The sequence below is a fragment of the Pinus tabuliformis genome, chromosome J, assembly GCF_031772625.1.
Source record: "Pinus tabuliformis cultivar Carrire ecotype Pingquan chromosome J, CPIR1, whole genome shotgun sequence".
NCBI classification, from domain to species: domain Eukaryota; kingdom Viridiplantae; phylum Streptophyta; class Pinopsida; order Pinales; family Pinaceae; genus Pinus; species Pinus tabuliformis.
In genome coordinates, this window is record NC_142295.1 from 1,077,748,690 (window position 1) to 1,077,758,004 (window position 9,315).

Consider the following 9,315-nt stretch of genomic DNA (forward strand, 5'->3'; position numbering starts at 1 on the left):
CATTCCATGCAAAAAAATTGGCATAATATAAATATATATATGTGTCCTTGTAAATCCCATCAAGAAAGAAGAAAAATTAAAAATTTCCTTTACATAACTAGCACATATTCAGAGACTCAAGAAAAAGTCTTTCATTGTTCTTTTTCATACTTTTTCAGACATGATTTTCTCTATATTTTCTTATGTGATATCTACCTTGTTGCATGCTCCTATTTTCATGAATTATAGGAACCATTATATCTTTGGCACAACCATGTGTTCAACATAAATTATTCAAATTGTTTAGCCTAACTTCCTGTAATATTTTCTCACATGATCATATACATTTTTTTTTCTAAAGCAAGACTCATACCTTCTATTTCATTAAATCGGAAAACAAATTACATAAAATACAATAGTCCCAAAGGAGCTGTGGGCCAAAGAAAAAACTATCCGCTTAAAGCCTAGGGCACCGAGCTAAAGGCTTAAAAGTCAAGCCAAGGGCCCGCAAACATGACTACAAAACCCTCAAAATACAAACAAAAACCGAGACCGTTCGATCCCCCCTCAGAGATCTGACGGACGAGGCTCAAATTGGGGCGAAAACAAGCAAGCACTTTAAAATTAGAATCGGACCCGATGAGGAAATAGGGACCACTCTAAAAGGATTTCGGGTCTGAATGGGGGGATAACCCTCGAGCATGTATTTCGCCCGAAATCCACTGATTCTCACCATGAAGCAAAACAAGCACGGAAGATAACCCTCACCTAGACCTGCATACTTTTCCTTAACCGTCGATTCTCCTCGCTAGATCCAATGGTGGAGGATAATATCACAAGACCAAAAATCATGGAGAATTACCGCGCGATAAATGACCTAGACCCACCAACATGCTCGCTTATTCTTGACCATAGATTTGTCTTGCTTGATCCAACGGCTGAGGATCATATCGCATGAGCCAAAAGCACCGAGAATTACCTCGTGATGAGGGCGGTATTTCCTCCCCTCCCTTGGCCATGTGTTGCTTGGTGAGTGGAATCGCTCCCAACTCCGAAATACTGCTTCCAGCTTGAAGGGCATGCAAAAAACTAGAAACCACCCCGAGAGCGGTATTGCCACCACAGAAAGAAATACGGGGGTTTTGAGTCTGCCGAGAAAGCCTGGACTCTGGCCCCTCACACCATCCCATCTCCTTGGGTGAATGAACCAAAGGAAGATGAAGATCCATCCATCCAGCCGTCCATTTAAGAAACAGCATCTGCCGAGCAACTTCCACCTGAGACTTCTGTGTTTGTACTTACCAGGGTTGAGGAGACCAACAATGACCTGCATCCCAAATATGACCTCACTTCAGAAATAACACTTCATAATGAATCCACATCAACTAGACCCCGTCTCTATGGCTCTGTTTTGAAACACCACTCTGTCCTCATCCGCCTAATCATGACAATGTGCCTTTAATATATTTTGAGGCATCTCTTGCCATCTTAGCTCGACCCTACTTTTGGTGCAGAGCACCCCTTGATTGGCTAGAATGTCTGCCAATTTATTTTTCCATCCTTTGCACATGGGAAAAACTCACGGTACGTAAGCACCGGAGGTGAAGCTGAATCCATTGAAAGACCTGAAGCAACCTCCAGTGTTTTGAGACTTTTTCCAGATCCGTGCCACAGCTGATTCTCTTGACCGAGTTAATGATTAACTCAGAATCAACTTCAACTATTATATTCTGGAGATTATCTTGCTTCAGGAATTCTAAACATTGCTCAAGTGCCATTAATTCCACCATATTGTTAGTGGCTCTTCCCAAATGGCAATGGAAAATAAAAAGGATGCAACCATTTTCATCCCTTAACACCCCTCCAAAGCCAGCAATACCCGGGTTGCCTTTTGAGGCCCCATCAATGTTGTATTTCAAAAAACCCTGAGGGGGAGGATGCCAGTAATCTTGCTTAGTGTCTAGTTTCATTACCTTCCTATCCAAGCCCTGTGGTATAAGCCCCTGCATACCCAACTGAAGAAGTATCTGCATTTTAGCTTCTGAAGGTGGATTCTTTGGGGAAGTTCGCACTATAGTACCTACTGTCTCCTTAAGCTGTCTTAAGATCTGGTCAAAAATGCGTTGGGAGGAACCTTTTTCATTTTTGAAGATTCTGTTGTTCCTTTCTTTCCAAACATTCCATATTATGAAACTTGGCGTTAAAGCCCAAGTTGAGCAAAGAAATTCATAATCAAAGAAGTTTCGTCTCCAGTTATTTAGGGTGTTGATAATGCTTCCTTTGTCCCTGTCTGTCTGTTGGAAAATAGTGGCAAAAGTATCCCACAAACTGGAGGTGAAAATGCAATTATTGAGAAGGTGCTCCATTGTTTCCTCTTGGGCTTCACATAGCTGGCATCTATAAGGGCCTAGAACACCCCTCTTCTGAATGTTTTCCCAAGTCATATTTTTCTTATGATGCACCAGCCACATGAAGAGTTTGATCTTCATCCATCCTTGATGCCTCCATAGGTTCTGCCAAACCCTGTCTGGTACATTGGAGTCTAGCTCAAGGAGTATGTGTTTTTCCTCCTTAAGATTGAAGGTACCTTCATTATTGTTGCCCCATCTAAGTTGGTCCTGCCCCCCTGTCACTAAAATTTTCCTTTGGTCCAACATTTTCAGAAGTGCCTCAACTTTTTCTTTGAAGGGGTTTTCATCCCTATAATCTATATTCTTCTAGGTTTTCCATTTTCCTTCACTATTGGTTTGATCCCAAAAATCTTTTACCCTAAGTAACCCTTTGGTATTAGTTTATTTCTTGAGGTCCAAAAAGTCCTCTCTTAACAGTGTAGGTTCTTGTTGCCATTTATCCTCCCAAAACAAAGCAAGATCTCCCTCTTTGATTTCCCAGAAGCTATTTTTTTATACTAGGCCTCTATTCTCCCAGGCCTTATTCTAGATGTGTGAGCCTTTTATGATGCCAGTCATCCTTATGTGATAATTATCTTGCCAAGAGCTGGCATATTTTTCTTTCCAGATACTAACCCACTGAGCTTTTAGATCTTTTACTCAACGCCACCATAATTTTGCCCCTAAAACTTTGCTTAGTACTTCCGGATCATCCAATCCAAGACCCCCATGGTTTCTAGGTTTGCAAATCTTATCCTAGGCTACCAAGCACCATTTCTTTCTCTCCTCCCCCTTACCCCAAAGAAAGTATCTTTGAATGGTTCTAAATTGTTGAAAAACTCCCTTTAGAGCTAGAAGGGCTAATAGCATGAAGACGGGGATTGATTGAAGTATAGTTTTTGTAAGCACTAACCGACATGCCAAGTTTAAAGATCTAATAGTCCATTTCCTGATTTTATCCTGAATCTTATTAAACAAAGGCTCCCAAATGATCTTGTGGAAAGGTTTATCAGTTAGAGGAACTCCCAAGTATTTGGAAGGAAGGACATCCCTTTGAAAGCCCATAATTCTGGAGATATTTCTCTGAATAGCAATATTGGTATTAAAGAAAAAATTCTTAGATTTGGAGAGATTAACTTCCATACCTGTAGCCATGGCAAAGTCACATAGGATTTGTTTATAAGATAGTGCTTCTTTGACTATGGGGATTCCCTGCAATATAGTATCATCAACAAATTGTTGATGGGTCAAAGTCTGTCTAGTCTCAGAAAGTTGGAGACCCTTGATATTACCAACTTCTTTTGCCTGCTTGATAGACCGACCAAGTCCTTCCATCATGAGGATTAAGAGAAAGGGAGAGAGCGGATCGCCCTGCCTGAGGCCTCTTGAAGGAGTAAAATTCTTGGAAGGAGAACCATTAACTAGAATTGAAAAGCTGGAAGAAGTTACCAGGGCGATGACCCATCTTACCTAGTTATGATCAAACCCAAAGGCTATAAGGACCTTCGTGATATAGGTCCAATTCAACTTATCGTAAGCTTTTGCTAGGTCCAATTGCATAATCATGCTAGCCTTCCTATTGCTTAACAATGAATGCACCACTTCATGTGCTTGAATGATGTTATTGAGAATTTGTCTACCCTCCACATATCCAGATTGCTCCACAAAAGCTAGAGTAGGAAGAAGTGGTTTTAGTCTATTGGCAACAACCTTGGATATTATCTTGTACACCACATTGCACAAAGCTATGGGTCTAAACTTGTCTGGAGTCTGAGAATTGTCCTGTTTAGGGATCAGGGAGATGAAGGAAGTATTGAGCACCTTCAAAATGGTTCTATTCATCTTGGAATCCTCCACTACATTCAGAATATCTTGTTTACCAATGTTCCAGCAAGCTTTAAAGAAATCCACATTGAAACCATCAAGACCTGGCGCTTTACCATTCTGCATTTCTTTGATGACCTCACTAACCTCCTCTTCAGTCACTAGCCTATTAAGATCGAAATTGTCCTCTCTTGTTACAAGCCTAGGTATATGCCTTGTTAAGTCCCTGATAAAATGTTCTCTATCTGAAATGGTTTCCTTTTCTATACCTTGAAAGTGCTGAACTAACATAGTTTCTATATCTTCATGGGAATTAAGTAGATGACCTCCCTCGTCCTTGATCAAAGATATCCTATTATGAGATCTGTTTGCCATGGTGGACCTGTGGAAAAATCTAGTGTTTCGCTCCCCTTCTTTTAGCCATTGAACTCTAGATTTCTGTCTCCAAAATATTTCCTCTTGTTTACATAAATTCTCCCAGTCTTGATGATGTTTGGTGACTTGATTATTTATGACTTTATCAAACCCATCCGTGATAAGGGCTTGATTGAGTTCCTACATTTTGTCTTCAACATCTTTTTTCACTTCAAAAATATTGCCAAATTCAATCTTGTTCCAATCTTTAAGTATGAGCTTGATGTGCATTAGTCTTTTGTGTAGCAGAAACATTCTTGCACCCTGAATATGTATATCTTCTGTCCACCATTTTGCAATATTGCTGATGAAATCTAGGTGGGTGAGCCAGATATTCTCAAATCTAAAAGCTCTATTCTTGGGGGTACCAATGCCCTGAACCTCAAGTTGAACAGGCCAATGGTCCAAGCCTCCAAAGGGGAGAATTCTCGCTATCATTTCCTTGTCGGTGAGCATAAGATCCTCTGATATTATGAATCTATCTAACTTTGAGGCTACTTGAGACTCTCCTCCTCTTTTATTGTTCCAAGTAAAGAGGCCATTACTCATATCAGTGTCAACTAGCTTCATATTATCTATAAAAGTTTGAAATGTTGTAGAGTCTTTGCTTAAATTTCTGGTTCCCCCTTTTTCTTTGAAAGTGATTTGATCATGTTGAAGTCCCCACCCATGATCCATGGTACTCCTGCATGTCTATCTCTTAGATCCACAAGAGAATCTAGAAACCTGAGTTTATCATCCATTCTTTGAGGGTAATAAACATTCGTGACCAAATAAGTCTCCCTATCTCCCATAGGCTGAATAACCACTGATAAATAATTCCTAGATGCCTCAACATCTATTATTCCAATCTTTTGGGGTTTCGAAAGAGTGAGTATGCCCCCTACTGTATTATCTACTTTGACTTCTAGAAACTCAAATCTATTGAACCATTTGCTGTGAATTTCTTTTATTGTTTGAATGGAACATTTAGTTTCCTGGATGAAGATCATATATGGAGCTTCTTGTTTCATTCTATTGCTAAGTATTCTTTCTTTTCTTTTACTACCTAGACCTCTGATATTACAAGATGTGAACTTCATTATTAAAGATTTGTAAAGGAGTAGCTGGTTAGGTCTTTCATCTTACCTGAATCTATCATTAGCTTTCCACATTCCATCAATAGCTCGTTCTGCTTTTTTCTGCCTCTTTTCTTTCCTGGGTTTCTAGGAGCTAATCCTAGTGTGGTTTTCATAGTTTTCACACCTTCGTTGCCCTACCTTTCATTGTTTCTTTGCCTTTCCAACCCTTTAGCTTGAGTTTTCCATAGGAACAGCTATTGTACCTTGTTGAACTCTTCTTGAGGTAATGATTCTACCCCTCCCATGGTCCCATGTTTTAAGAACCCTTCCAGATCTAGGTGTTCTCTATCAAGAATCTCCTGTAGTTCATGATCCTCCATTTCCATCTCACTCTGGGTCATTTCTTGGTCCATCTCCAGTTCTCCATCGCTCAGCATAGTCTCTTTCTGTTTATTAATATCCTGTGTTTGTTCACTATCTTCTTCTTTCTCCTTCTCCCCTGGGCTTCCTTCCATTACCTGATCTACTTTTGTTATCTCTTCCTCTTCTTCGAGTACTTGGAACCTGTTCAGACTGGCCTGTTGCCCTTCTGTTTGATGTTGCTTTGGCCCCCTTTTGCCCCCTTTTCCTCTATATCCCACTTTGTGAAAGCTTTCAGTATCTTTCATTGTGGTAGCTTTACTTTTGTTCTCTATTTTACTGAGAGGGCAATCTCTAAATAGGTGCCCATGCTCATGGCACTTACGACATCTGAAAGGAATATGTTCATAATCTACTGTTTGCACCCATTCTTCATCAAAAACTTCCAAGATGACCTCATCCAGTAGAGCTCCAGAGAGATCCATCTCCACACATATTCATGCGAAGGAAGTGTATTTTCCCCTTCTAGTGGCCTCAGAAGCTTTGACAAAATGCCCTAATTTGTTTCCTATGGCAGATAACGATTCCGTTTGCCAGTAATCAAGAGGTAGGGAGTAGATTCTTACCTAGACTGGGACCGAAGTGAAAGTCTCTCACTCCGAGACAAAATTCATCATCCACGGCCTCATGTAGAGGCCTGCTGCTGCATAGAAGTAGGGCCCATCTTCAAACACCCTGTCTTTGTCCACAATATTTGTAAAAACCACAGTTAAGAAACCCTTTGGCCTAAGATGTAGGTCTATGCTTCCTTTGGTTTCCAGTGGTATTTAATCCACACTTGTAATGCCTTTTCAATAGGCCATAGTCCCATGAATTTACAAATGATAGCATAGGTCTGCATGTGGTCCCTATGTGCCTGTAGAGCAAGATCATTTAAAACTACTATGGGTGTGACCTCAGCCTTGGGTTTACATGGCCCCTTTTGCGCTTTGTTTTCTGCTCCCTATTTCTTGTCTTCTTCCTCATTTTCTTTTGTGCTATTGTCCTCCCTTGATTTGGTTAAATCTTGATCCTCTTCCATGTTCCTTTTCCCTTCTCTTGAAGAACCTCTAACAATTTCTATTGGTTTCTTACCTCGGCTGGCCACGACTTGCCTGTAGGAGGGAGTGGAGTTGCCCCCTTTGTGCCCCTCCATGGAGTTCAACACTTGTAGAAACTTGAAACCCTAGCTCTTCGTCCGCGTCGCTCTATGACCAAGCAATAGTCTTCACCTGATCATATACATTTGATTCATGAGTCGTTACAGTAAAAAATGAGTATTTTTCCACCATAATTTCATATTTTTCTACTTATACATTAGATTGCAATGCAAGCTAATGATAGACAATTCAGTTAAATTCCTAGTCATACTTCACACATATTTAACTCTACTTGGCTTATCAATTATTACATCTATACATAAAATAGGATAAATATTGTAAGATACTATCACAATACCATATGTTATATATTCTCTGTATAGTTTATTAATGTTATAATGCTACTTCAAACAATTTTCTTGGACATAAAAACGTGTGCCCTCTTACTACTAGCATCACTTTGTATTCAAGTTCATATTATTTACAACATTTCTCTTGATTGCTTGTACAAAACTTCCTTTGTAATGTAATTCTTTGTCCTTTGTGCATGTTTTCAAGACACCCAAACATTTATGTTAAACATGATTTGTCATATAGCTCATTACTTTGCCTATTTATTATCTTCTGCTTTGAGGTAAACTATTTCATAATGCATTCTCCTTTATTACACCATACAATGAGTTTCTTTAGTCAAGGATCTTGAGGAAACTGAAGGGTTCAAGATAGAAGTACAAATGTTTCATCGAGAGAAAATAAAAAACAAACGAATCATATTTTATATACATTTTGATGTAAATTCTAAATAATTTAATCAATTGACAATAGAAGGGGCACCTATACCCTCGTGGTCCTCCACCTCCTCCTGCCCCTCATGCCTCACAAAGTTCTCCCTCAAATCCCATACTCGCATTGTAGTAGGAAAGCTTTGTATGTTCTTTGTTCCTAGATGCTCTCTTTTCAAGCCCACTTCAACAAACACATATACTAGCACATCATGAGCAGATGAAGGGGGGAGGAGGGAAATTTCTTTCCAAGACATGCACCCGAAGATAGAAGGAGAAGGAAAGAGTTGATAAAAAAGGCACATGACTAGTCCTAGCATATATCCTAAGTTGACATAAGCTATTTGACTATATTTTATTATTATGGTTATGTTTGACTTTATTTGGACATATTTCAGGTTATGGTACATATTATATTTTTGGGACATCAAATTATTTTTGACAATGTTATATTTTTTACAACACTACTACTTGTGGGAGACACAACGATTACTTTACATGGTTATTTATGTGATGATGGATGATATGAACCACATGCATGGTTTTATGGGATACTTGATGATGATATTATTTTATCATGCTTATTTATATATTGTTTATTTTCGTGGGAGTGACAAAGTTTTACAAGTTTTTTTTTATAAAAGAATGACATTTTTAAGGACTCCGCCTACTAAATAAAATTAAAATAAAATACCTCTTCTATATGCCCCTAATTTAAAAAGAAAAAAGTTTAATTTAATGAAAAAAGATTAGTTCTAGAATAATTACCTTTTTTTGATCTCGACTTTTGTGATCCATAATGATGTTTGATATTATCTTTTGGATCAATGATGTCGAATAATCTTATGGTCTACGTTTCTATGACAATAAGATTATTCGATGTGATTAATCCGAAAGAGAATCTCAAACAATTACCTTCTCCAATCGTGCAAGGAAGATTAAAATCAACTAGAGGGCACACAAGAGTAAGATGGATAATAAGAGTGAGAAAAGAATCTTTTGTGGAGTGAGAAGAAAGAAGTAAGCACATCATTTATAGATCTATCTATTTAGAATTATTTGTTGTTCATTCTTTTCAGAGATGTCCAAGTCTATCCAGCTACTTTATCTTGATTGTTTTTTGCATTAAATTACCTATGTATAATTTTGTAAGATCTCAGACATCTCAAATAAATTTTGCTCAAAGTTTTTACATAAATTTTCCATACTTTTTTATACTTACACATTCTTAATAAAAAATCAGCATTTGAAAGTCTCTCTTTATTTATCATAAATCTATGAAATTGAATTTTTATATTTGATTTCCTGAACTTTATTGACAAAATTACTAGTATATGTTGATGAAATTGTAAACCCATTTGCTCTG